This window comes from Taudactylus pleione, unplaced genomic scaffold (assembly GCF_031769625.1).
Source record: "Taudactylus pleione unplaced genomic scaffold, aTauple2 ptg000040l, whole genome shotgun sequence".
NCBI classification, from domain to species: domain Eukaryota; kingdom Metazoa; phylum Chordata; class Amphibia; order Anura; family Myobatrachidae; genus Taudactylus; species Taudactylus pleione.
Genome location: NW_028284442.1, coordinates 8218303 through 8231418, shown reverse-complemented (window position 1 = coordinate 8231418; position 13116 = coordinate 8218303). Strand labels below are relative to the sequence as shown.

At 43.9% G+C, this 13116-nt stretch overlaps 1 protein-coding gene across 5 annotated transcripts in view; it reads left to right on the top strand.

Moving 5' to 3' along the window:
- PPFIA2 (PPFI scaffold protein A2) overlaps positions 1–13116 on the top strand; it is a 452695-nt gene that overhangs the window by 19898 nt on the left and 419681 nt on the right. For 4 of the 5 annotated variants that reach the window (XM_088454383.1, XM_088454384.1, XM_088454382.1 and 1 more), the window contains exon 1: positions 848–1135. The exons of the other annotated variant lie outside the window; for it this stretch is intronic. The gene's annotated coding sequence lies outside the window, so the exon portion shown is untranslated. Of the gene's footprint in view, positions 1–847; positions 1136–13116 lie in introns of those variants that run through there. 5 annotated transcript variants of the gene reach the window in all.

Here is a 13116-nt window from a genome sequence, read left to right as displayed (position 1 = left end):
ATTAAGCAACTTTCTCTGGATGCCAAAATTAACCTCTAGGTTAATGCTGCTACACACACAGTAGCTGTATTATTTATTATTTCCCAGGTACAAATATCAGCTACTAATAGTATAATGTACATTGCATTAATTAGAGGGGATTGACGTTTTTATTTACAGTAACTGACTTTCCTGGTATACACACACTTTATTAAGCAATTTATAATTAATTATACTGTTCATTATTTCTCTAGCTAATTATCATGGGACAGTGAAATCACAAATTCGAATTACAAACCACTACAAGCACCCTTTAACTGCAGGTATATCCATTTATTAGCCTGTAACACATTTACAGAAGTACATCAACATGTCTGTGTTATAGATGTGCTGCAAGCAAATGTTTTAATATTATACTGTATTTAGGCCAGTAATTAATTATTGGAGACCCATCTCTATTTTATCACATGGAAGGACAGGGCACAATCGTATAATGGTGAGCAGGTTATCGGAAATCCATCTGTATCAGCAATATAGTGACATACAGGACTTGCTGTTTTTATTTCTTTTTCAGTCAGCAGACCGGGATATTGATTACACATAGCAGTCAACCCCATCTTCTGTATGTATGTATGTATGTGTGTGTGTATGTATATATATATATATATATATATATATATATATATATGTGTGTGTGTGTGTATATATATAATATGCAGAAGGTGGAGTTGACTGTAATCAATATATAGACATCTGCTATAAAAAGAGCAGTCGGTACATTTGCCATGCAGCAGCTTGATCATTCTTGTACAGCTGTTAGAGTGTACTGTGGCTTTAAGAGACACCTCCCCTACTCTGCTCTAAACAATGGTTTCAACCGAGCTCTGCTTCCCATTGCAAAAATTGTAATGTGCCATTTTTACCATGGATGCCTTTCCATTTGGATGCTGACAGGGGAGGCAGACATGCTGAGGTGCCAAGCTGATCCTGGCTGCAGTCTCCTGCCTGGAGGGTGCAGTGACTCTAGCATGCTGTGAGCTAGGTCTGTGCTCGGATTGATGGGGATTTGGTCCAGGAGTGCTCCGCGTGTATCCAGTGGAGATTGCAGACTGATTTTATTCATCTGGTGAAGAAGCAGCAGAATATAGAGTATTAGGTATTGGAACGTGTTGTTCTTATGAGATCACTTGCATTGATTTTTCATATTGCAATGAGAATCTAGCAAAGTTGAGTAATGCATGACCTAACCATCCCTAACAAGTACACCCCAGTTAGTTCTTGATACTACAGAAATAAGCTTATATAATAGATTTTTTTTTAAATGAGTTAATATTATGGACCTATACATTATATACTTGCTTGCATGTTATTATTGTGTTTATATGACTTCTTATTGGAATTTGCTTCAGCCCTTGGATATACACTGGGGTGAGAGGAGTTAAATAGGAGGAGGGATATGCATGATGTAATGCAATTGAGACAATGGCAAGGATTTTCCTGCAAGAATTAAAGCGTGCAGACTCTACTATATCAGTGCTGCTGATTGATCTCCCTGCCTTAGAATAAGATGCTTTTATTATATGTATCAATATTATAGGTGACGGTTTCCGCCATAGGGGGGTAAAAAAAAATCAATGACGGGAAATATCTCGCCCTGCTAGATACTACATCCATTCCAGGCTGGGGGAGAACGATGCAGCCTGTGAGTTGTTTAATAAATACTCTTCATTCATGAATAGAGATATTAGCAGAGTAGAGCAGAGCCACGGTATGTAGGAAACGAGATGCAGAGCACCTGTGTCTGAACATTGAATCAGGTGCAGAGCAACTCAGCTACTGTAAATGCACAGGGTCACCCTGATCACTGGTGTGGCAGCAGCTGCAATAGGACACAGGGCTCACTATCTACAGTAAGGAATACTTCATGTGTCATGTGCTGAGGGAGTGGCTGGGCAGACAGGTGTAGGAGCTCAGCACCTTGTGGCAATAGACTGCAATATAAGTGCTAATATATGGGGGATGGTGACATCATTTGATGGTAGTGATTACATAAGCCATTTATTTCACATGCATGCAGTACTTGCCATAGCTGAGAATTTTCCTTTCTACATTACACCCCAAGCAGTATGTTCATGGATGTCAGACTGGTCATTGGCTTTTGTCTCTGAAACTTCATGACCTGATTAAGGATAGCCCAGCACGTATACCATATGGGATCGACTGCCAGTCAATCATATGTATTCCGTTAAGTTTCTTAAAGGGGCAAAAAAGTAACAGAAATGCTCATACAAAAAAGCCTGTAATACTCATCCTAAATGATTTATTTAACATGCAATTGAAAAAAATTGCCAGTAATCGTTTTTTCTTTACCACTTTGAATAGCAAGCATTATGTTATATGACTGTTATGTTTGGCTTCTTACTTTCTTTCAGTAAATGCATTTACTTACTTTATTTTTGTACTTTAAAGAAAATATTGGTACTATGATACTACTTATATATTGATTTGTAGACCTTTTTGCTTATGCAAGTTTTCAAATGTTCTCCTTATGACATATTATAGAGTGTATTTATTGAAAGTGATGATGGATGTTTGCAGTTAACTTGAACTACACTAGAGTTAGGAACTTGGTTGCTATGGGCAACATATATTCTTCTGCACACATTTTTGTATACACCACACCATTTCTATAGACACTGGTTGGTAAATTTACTAAAGTGAGAGTTTGTTAGAAGTGGAGATGTTGCCCATAGCAACCAGTCAGATTCTACTTGCACCTTCTAGAAGAGAATAGCTACAATTTGGTTGCTATAGGCAAAATCTCCGCTTCTAAAAACTCTCACTTTAGTAAATTTACCCCTGGGTGTCCAAATCTACTGGGAGTAATTATTGTGTAAGCAGTGTTGCATAAGGCGCAAGCTATGTTCTATTCATTGTACTTGTTAATATTTTGTGGACTTTCAGAGAACACCACACAAACACTCTTCTTAATCCTTTAGTTTTTGTGTCCCCTAAATATACCACTGGAGAAGTAGGGAAGCTTATATCGGAAGGCATTACAGTTGTTTCTTATGTTTGCTCAGAAAGATACGTGGGAGCTTTGCAGTTTAAAACATGTAATTATGTGCTGTTAATCGTAGGGTGAGTGATTCAAAATTCAACACACAATACTCTTCATGATTGTTTAATTGCCTAGGTAACTATGTGGTTGAATTATTGCACTCCATAGATAGCTGTTTCTATGCTTAGATGTAAGGAGCATGAAAAAAGTGCATTTTTGTGTACACTAGTTGTAGGAGATTTTTTTTTTTTGTAAGTGTTATTTTTATAAAAGCAAATTGATAAATGTACAGCAGTTTCCACACCTTTGTATCAGCATACACATGGAGCATCTCATCTGCTTGCAGAAGTCCAAAAAGACCAAGGGGTATATTTATTTAAGTCTGGCGTTAATGTAGGGTACACACTGAAGCTACCCAGCAGCCGAATTACCAATTTGGTAAGCATGCACAATTACCAATTGACGGCTCTATATATCTGGCTAGACATCACAACTGGGTGGGCATTTATATTTGCCTGCCCTATTGTGATGTCAGTGTGGCAGTTCTTGCGTCCAGTGTCGGGATGGTGGGTCGCCATACACACCAGCAGATACGCACAATACAGTATATCCAAGATATATGGCATCTGCCATATAGCACAGCTGTCACAAAGTATCTGTGAACGACATCATTCACAGATATATATCGTGTGTAAATACGAGCCCATGCACTTAACGATATATCATTTGTTGGCTGTGCGAACAATATATTGCATAGTGTGTACCCAGAAATTGGAATGGAATATTTTGCACAGGCAAAAAAAAGAAAATATATTCCATTTTGGGGCACTCTTATTTGAAATCTTCAATGTATGTGATATGATTGTGATGTTTAAAATATCCCTTTTATTATTAAGTAATTTAAAAAATTGTGTTTATAAAGGAAGAAAAAATTCCTATAGGCGAAAATATATAAGTAAATAAATTGATTCTGCTTAACAGTCCAGAAAACTTGTTTATAGAAGCTAACAAAACATTTAGGGCCAAATGTAATAGGGTGAGGGCTTAGAAAATGTGAGAGTTTAGCAGTAAACTCTCACATTGGTTGAGTTTTATCTTCAAAATGTGAAAATATCTGAATGAGATTATAAATCGTGAGAGTTTTTTAAGTCTAAAAAAACATGCAAGTTCGCTCTGTTACTTTGTTTTTGGACTCTATTACATTGGCAAAGTTTAAAAAGTGTCAGAAACTCTCACTTTTCTAAACTCTCACCCTATTACATTTGGCTCTTAGTCTTCAAATTAAGTGTGATCGCTACCAATCATCTGGTTTGGGCAGTGTTGCCTTTTGTACTAAAATTACTGCTCCGCTCACACTTTGTGGCAAAGGTGTCTATAATTGCGTGTGTATAGTGTATGAGATAGGCACTGATATTGCACAGATCAAAATTAAATAGACAAATTGTTTTGCACCAATCAAATTGGCACAGATCAAAATTGCACAGCATTCAATAGAGTGAAACAATAATGCACAGGCTGCAGTACACACTGATATTGCACAGATCTAAATTAAATAGAAAAGATTTGTTTTTGCCCAATCAAAATAGCACAAATCAAAATTGCATGAATCAAAATAGCACAGCTCCCATGTGGTAATAAAACAAAACAATATGAGTGTTCTAAAGTGTTAACAGTCATATAAATAACACAGAACACTATTAAATGAATCGGTTTATAAATCAAATTTGCATAGACCACAAATGCATAGATCATATATAATCATTTATACGTAAGGACATAAAGCAATATCCGGGTTGTATTCCTATCTGTATATCACATTTATCCCTTTAGTAGCAGAGCAGTAATATTATGGTGTGACCACCTGATAATTATTTAGAGATAGTAAGACATCCTAAGTGCCCCCAACTTCTACTTTTGCCCGTTGTACTAGTATTGGACGGGCAATGAGAGAGTGGGAGAGCTGGTGTCTCATGAAAGTAAAGTGTGGTGGTTAGATGTTAGACCCGTGGGCCTGATTCAGACCCGCTCACGAGCGCATATGGTGGGACACTGCGCGCATGCTCCGCTGCAAGTGAGAAATTCACTCGCTCCGGGGCTCGTTACAAACGGGGCGGCTGTCGATGTTGATCGACAGCTTGCCCCTCTTTGTAGGCGGGGAGGGGGGGTGGCTGGACAAACTGAGGCATTCCTGAAGAAACGCCTGCCGTTTGTGGGCAACTCTACTGACATCACTCGTGATGTCAGTAGTGAGCTTCCTGCTCTTTAAGAGCCGGAAGTCACTGGGGCTTGTGGGAATGAGACCCTACCACAAGGGTATCGTCGCAAGCCCGATGGTCGCAACCATCACCTGGCCGCCCGCTAAAGCTGTGGGTGGTCACCCACAGCTTAGCGAGCGGCCTGGAGGCCGGGCAAATAAAAAGGCCGCCCTGATTCAGAGCGAGCGCTCACAACGAGCATCCGGCTCTGAATCAGGGCCTCTGTACGGGTGTTAGGTGGACCTTAGTGCTAAATAGCTTTGCAGGGACCAGATTCGCCAATGGGTGTTAGGTGGATCCTGACGCAATATGCATTGCAAGGGCCAGATTTGCCCAGGTCAGTCAGACTACCACCTGAAAGAGAGAATAAATATACACCTGTCTGTGTGGTCACACCATACCTGGAGGACTGTCTTTCTATGTCAGCTGTATATCCACAATGGGTCGGTATGCTCCCTATAAACAGCAATGTATCGCTGAAAGCTGCAATGTGCATGCTGCTTTTAGAAGCATGTGCTTCCACATCTAGTGTGTACCCAGCATTATGATCAGTATCCCCTATTATCACAGCATTGCAGATTTTAGTTGCACCACAATTTACCAATCTGGGGTCTCCTTTTGGAGCCCCATTTAAATCCCAGAATCTCTGTGAGGGTGTTTTTTCTCCTTTACAGGGCCGGTTCTCCCGCTCCGCATGGTACGCAGCTGCGTAAGGCGCCACATAGTGAAGGGCGCCTCAGCTGCTTACCATGCGGGCCGCGGTGCAGACGGTTACTCTGTGACACAGCTGCACCGCGTGTGTAGTGCTGACCGGACGGAGTTCGGTCAGCGCTACACAGCACAAACACACAGCCGCCGGCGCCGGCAGCTGTGTGTTTGCTTTAGCAGCTGATGAGAGTCAGACAGACTCTCATCGGCTGCTGCTCCCACTGCCGGAGCTGGACATCTTCCGGCTCCCGCAGTGGGTAATGGGAGTGACGTCATGACGTGACGTCACTCCCATAATGCAAAGCGGCGGACGGAGGAGCTGGTATCGGCGGCGGGACCAGGAGCGGGTTTCAGGTAAGTATTTTTTTTTAAATTTTAATTATGTCTCTACTGCAGGGGCACTACAAGGGGGGATTACTACTTAAGACACTACAGGGGGTAATACTACTGGGGGGCGCTACAAGGGGGGACTACTACTTATGACACTACAGGGGGTAGTACTACTGGGCGGTGCTACAAGGGGGTATTACTAGGGGGGGAATACTACTGGGGGGCAGTAAAAAGGGGGAATTACTAGGGGGGAATACTACAGGGGGTAATACTACTGGGGGCACTTCAAGGGGGGATTACTAGGGGGGGAATACTACTGGGGGCACTACAGGGGGGGAATACTACTTGGGGCACTACAAGGGGGGGATTACTACTGGGGGCACTACAACGGGGGGATTACTACTAGGGGCACTACAGGGGGGGACCACTACTGGGGGCACTATATAAAGGGGACTGCATAATGGGTACCACTACTGGGGGCACTGCATGGGGGGGGTACTACTGGGGCACTATATAAGGGGAATACTACTGGGGGGCACAAGGGGCACTGCACAGGGAGGACCACTACCGGGGCACTGTAAAAGGGGCACTGCATAGGGGGTACCACTACTGGGGGCACTGCATAGGGGGACTACTACTGGGGGCACTATATAAGGGGAATACTACTGGGGACACAAGGGGCACTGCACAGGGGGGACCACTACCGATGGCACTGTAAAAGGGGCACTGCATAGGGGGGCGCCAAAAAATATACTTGCTTACCAAAAAATTTGGGCCCTGCTCCTTTACCAACAGAATATTGCTGTTGGTGAAGGGTAATAGCAAACTGTGTTGGCATCACACTCCAGTTTAGCCCTGTGGATATCAAGCAAAACCTCTCTGACTTCACAGGTCGTCCTTTACTGTGTGTAGGGTAACTCCATCCCAGATTTTCTTTGCTTGGTAAGTTGCGTTAAGTCACTGCACCCATAGAGGTCTCTGGGGATGGTGGTAAGTGGCGCTAAATAGGTGAGCATCGGTGTTTGAGAAAGTAGAAGATGAGAAAATCTCTTTGAAAAGATCTGAGAATGTACTTTGCTCACCTTCATAAATAGACCCTCAATTGTCCTCTAAATTGTTGCACAACCTATACATTAAGGCCCTGATTCAGAGCCGGACGCTCTGACCAGAGCGCTCGCTCTGAATCAGGGCCCACCTCCATTAAAATGGAGCGTCCTCCTGGACGCTCGTATAGCTGTGGGTCACCACCCACAGCATATACGAGCGTGCAGGATGATGGTCGCGATGGTCTTGACCATCGCGACCATCGCCACTGCGAGCAGAAGCCTGCGGTTGAGTTTCTCAACCGCAAGGCCAGGAGTGATTTTGGCTCTATCAGAGCCAAAATCACTCCCACTTACATCACTAGTGATGTCAGTGGGGCCGGCTTCTGACGGTAGGCGTTCCCTTGGGAACGCCTCCGTCTGGCAGGCACACCCCCGGCACGCCCACCAAAGGGGGCGTGCTGTCAATCAACATCGACAGCACGCCCCCTTTGATCAGACACTACGAGCGAAGGAAAGTCCTTCGCTCGTCGCATCTCGCGCATGCGCACGATGGAGCTCCCTCCGTCGTGCGCATGCGCAGTGCAGACCATCGACCCACTTGCGAGCGGACAACCGCTCGCGAGTGGGTCTGAATCAGGGCCTAAGTCCTCAATCCATACTTGCTAACTTTCTGACTTCCCCTCCTGGGCAACCAGTCTGACAGGGATGCTGCATGATGGAACGATTGCGATAACCAACACTGTGAAGCGGGGGGGCGGAGCCACGATTATGCGATTCATAAGGTAGTGGGCAGCAGAGTGAAACTAACCCACTCTTTCAGGTGTCCAGGAGAGCCACCCAAAATTTGGGGTTGGACGTGTCGGGAGAGTAGACAAGTATGCCTGGATCTCAGAACTTTGCATTAGAAAGAAAACTTTTTTAAGCACAGTAATCGTAGAAATATTAGTTCTAAACAAACTTTGAGCTTCACTGCATTAAGTAGTTAAGACAGAACAGTTCCCTATTGTACTTGTTCTATATGTACCTCTACAGAGAGGACTATAAGGGGCCTATGTATCAAGCTGGTTGTTACATAAAATGATGCATCAACTGCAGTTTCTGCATAATTGTATGTATTGTACTAATGGCACAATGCAGGCCGTTTCACAGATATCTCAGGCAAAGTGCTAATTAGCACTGCAGAACGCAGTCCCCATTATTATCAATGAGAACTACAATCTGACCCCTACGTACCAAACTCCAAAAAGATAAGCTTTTACGGAGTTTGGCCCCAGTAGTTTACAGCATCTTGAGGTGGTGTAAACTGCTTTAAGTCTATGGAGGTTCCAGGAGCAGGAGAGAGAACTTTCGACCTTTCTCGCAGCCTCCGGCTAGCTTCGGAAGCTTACGCTAGGTGCATGCACAGTGCCAGCTTTCACAGGAGAAGTCTTTCACAAATTGAAAGACTTCTATTAAATGCTGGGGATATAACTTGCAGAGACAGCGGTTATCGCAACCGCTGGCCCTGCTAGTTGCCTTTTGTACATAGCTGGGATATTTCATTAAATTAAAATATCTCCAGTGATAGGGATAGATAATAATTGCAGCAATTTCATGATTATTAGTACATAGATCCCTCAAGCTGGGGTACACATTAGACGATTTTTGGCCCGATCTGAGTGAAGGGCCAACATACAGTATCATCAAAATAGTCTAGTGTGTACCCACTATGTTGGCTGTTGAGAGCTCCCGTTTGGTCGTGGTCGTCACCCGTAGCATCAGGTCATCCCTACATGCAACTTGGATGGGGCAGGGGTCGACATATGAGGCGGTCAGTCTGGCACTGGATCATCTAACGTGTACCGGCCACCCGATATGTTGGCCCGTCATTGGGGGAGGGGGGTCATCTGTCGCATTGCTGGGTACACATAGTTTAATGTGTACCCAGCTTAAGCGGCCAACGTTTTAACTACTCAATATCGCATCGGACGGGCATGCTGGACAATCCGGCATGCCAGACCGAGCGATATTTAACCCTCGGTCGCCCGCACACACGCTACAATTATCGCGGCGATCCATGGATATTGAGTGGATCGCCCCGATAATTGTAGAGTGTACGGCCATTTTAAATGATCCACAGGTAGTTCTAATTATTTTACAAGTGATTCTGTGAAAACAACTAGAAAGCATGCACTATTAAAGAACCCAGAGTACTGGATTTGGGAATACTGGCTTGATGTTCTGGTGCGTATTTATTAACATGCAAAAGATTATTTTTTTATTGCAGTTTACAAAAAAAATAATTTATCAACGCACTGTATCAAAATTCCCTGGGCTAGATGAATGACACTCTGCTGACCTGGCAATACTGTCCTGGAGCGGTACTTGCCACTTCACCAGTCCAGTCTCTGGACATATACATGCGTGGGCAGCTCACATATACACAGGGAAAATATATTTTTTTAAATTAATACATTGAATTAAAATGCTTAATTCAATTAGTGTTATGAATCCAACTGCCTGCTCCATGTGAGACCCCTAGAACCCAGCTAGCGCGATCTTCACCAAAAACAACCGCCCATTGTTCCCTTAGAACTGATACGTTCACCGGTACTTAGACGGCCGCCTGGACTTCCGCTCGGGGTAGTAGGGGCTCACATGGAGGTACAAGGGAATTCAAGAGATGAAGTGTACAGTTAGAGCTGATAAAGGTAATGGTTCTGATGAGTTGGCAATTGCATCGATGATACGGCAAGTGTGCCGATGGTGTGGCAAGTGTGCCGATGTTGCGGCAATAGCCGTAGATACAGTCTAGGGTTTCGAAACTGCTTTGAGAGCCAATGGTGTGGTGACTGTGCCAATGGTGCATAGATAGTCTAGGGTAAGCAGACGGCTTTGAGAGCTGAATGGAAGCAATATCATGGAGAGAACAAAAAGCTACCCATGCAGCTATGCTGATTAACTCCACAGACACGCTATAGTCAGCACAGGTGCAATAGTTCAGTGAGTATAAATAGGCTGAAGCACGTAATCAAGCTGCACATGTGGATGAGACATCACTTCCTGAAGCGTGTCGATCGCCTGGCAACAGGAACAACAGGAGTAACCCCGTTCTTCCTGGGAAACCTATCAGAAAGGGTCAAGTCGTGACCGTGACTTGTAACAATTAGATTGTTTTCTATAGCTATGTTCACAGTGGATGCTCAATGGACCACTAGCAAGTTGCATGGCCTGTCTATTGTGCACTATATAAGCACTATATATGTCATTGATTCCCTGAATATTTTAGTTGTATGCATTTATCCTTTATTAGTCAGGGCGTGGTGGGCGACATTATGGTGTGGTCAAACATCACAGTGGCATGCTCTGCCCTTGGGATGCGGTATGCTGCCCTACACCTCCTACCATTACCCTAAAACCAGTGCCTCCTAAACGTTTTGCGCACATAGGGCCCCATTTACTAACGAGTTTTATCACCAAAACGAGTGATAAAGGTCACTGTGTATGATAAATGGTGCTCCAGCCAATCAGCTCCCAACTGTCAACTGTCAGAAAAATGACAGTTGGGAGCTGATTGGCTGGAGCACCATTTATCATACACAGTGACCTTTATCACTCATTTTGGTGATAAAACTCGATGATAAATGGGGGCCATAGTGCGGCATAAAAAAAGTGAGAGTGATAGTCGAGAAGCACACTAAACTACATCCCAAGACACAACAGACTTTGAATTCACAAAAAAAAAAAGCTCTGTGCTCATTGTCATATACTATTTCATTGCTTTCACTAGCTTCAGGGCCGCAACTAGGGGGGGGGCTGGAGGTGCACGTGCACCGGGTGATCCGCTGTACCTGGTGCCAGTGACCTCCGGCGCTGCAGAGAGGCTCCAAGCCGGACGTCCGCTGGTAATATTTATTACCAGCGGGCGCCCGGCTCCTTCTCTGCAGCGACGCGGTGTAGCCGGAGCCGGAGGCTGGAGTTCTCTCCCGAACTCCAGCTTCCGGCTCTCCCCACGGGCACTATGGGGGAGACGTCATGACATCTCCCCCATAGTTCCAAGGAGCAGCCGGCGGACCGGACGCGACGCTGGATGCAGGAGCGGGGTTCAAGGTAAGTATTTTTTTTTTTTTAATAAGCTGCACTACAGGGGCATTATTATGGGGGCAGGGGCATTACCACAGGGGCATTACTATGGGGGCATAGGCAATAAGGGGCATTAATAATGGGGCATGAGCACTACAGGGGCATTACTATTGGGGCATGGGCACTACAGGGGCATTACCACAGGGGCATTACTGTGGGGGCATGAGCACTACAGGGGCATTACTGTAAGGGCACTACAGGGATATTACTATGGGGGCATGGGCAATACAGGGGCATTACTATGAGAGCATGGGCACTACAGGGGCATTACTATGAAAGCATGGGCACTACAGGGGCATTACTACATTACTATGGGGGTATTAACATATGGGCATTACTATGGGGGCATTACAATATGGGCACTACTGCAGGGGGAATTACATGGGGGGCGCCAAATTACTGTCTTGCCCCTGGTGACAAAAATCCTAGTTTTGGCCCTGCTAGCTTATAGCACCTATTACATTCGTTCTTTATCACTTTCACAGCCATGCATATCTGTTTTAGTGATGGGTATGACTAGATATCCAATTAAAGCATTACTAAAACGGTACCATGTATTGCAGGTAACGAGTGTGCTGGCCCCAAATCTTGTGGGAGGAATTGACATCTCTACTTTGGTAGCGCAGAGCTGCACGTGATAACGGTAGTGTCATATTAGGGCGGTGGAAACAAGCCAAATAATGTAGACTTAATGATGTATTTACTAAAGTGGAGATTTTGACTATAGCAACCAATCAGATTCTCGCTATTATCTGTTAGAAGTTGCTATGGGCAACATCTCTACTTCTAAAATTAGGCATAAATATACCCCTTAGAGTGGAAGGAGCCTAGTGTGACAGGTATAGAGCACAGGGTTTGGATTTTGGCTAGGCCAACACTAATTCAAGCAGCACATAGTGCTTATGTTTGGCACTTGGAAAGCTGTTTGGGGCTATCAGAGATGCAGCCACGTCCCAAAGATGGTGTTGCCACACAAAGTGGGTGGCATATCAATTATGCTTGGGGCCTGATATTCACAGCAGAGCATGGCCATGCCCCCAGCCACTAAGTACTGTAGCCCATCATTTCTACTGGCAGTCCTTATTTAAATGTTACTGCCACTGCCAGCATACCCATGTACACTAAATTATCAATATAATATAAAATTGTAATACAGGTTGAGTCTCCAATATCCAAATATTCCGAAATACGGAATGTTTTTGGCATGATTGAGATAATGAAACCTTTGATTTTTGATGGTTCAATGTACATACATTTTGTCTAAGGCACAAATTATTGCAAATATTGTATACAATTACCTTCAGGTAGTGTGCAAATGTTGTATATGAAACATAAATAAATTTCACTTCTGTACACAAACTTTGTTTGAGCCACAAAATGATTGAAAATATTGTATAAAATGACCTGCAGGCTGTGTGTATAAGATGTATATAACACACAAATGCATTCTGTGTGTATATTTGGGTCCTATTCCCAATTTCATTATGGTATTCAATTATTCCAAAATACCCCTGGTCCCAAGCATTTTGGATATGGGAGACTCAACCTGTATTTACAATTGGTATAATTTTGTAGCAGTTAAAAGTAAAGCTAAACAAAAATTTGAGAACATTAT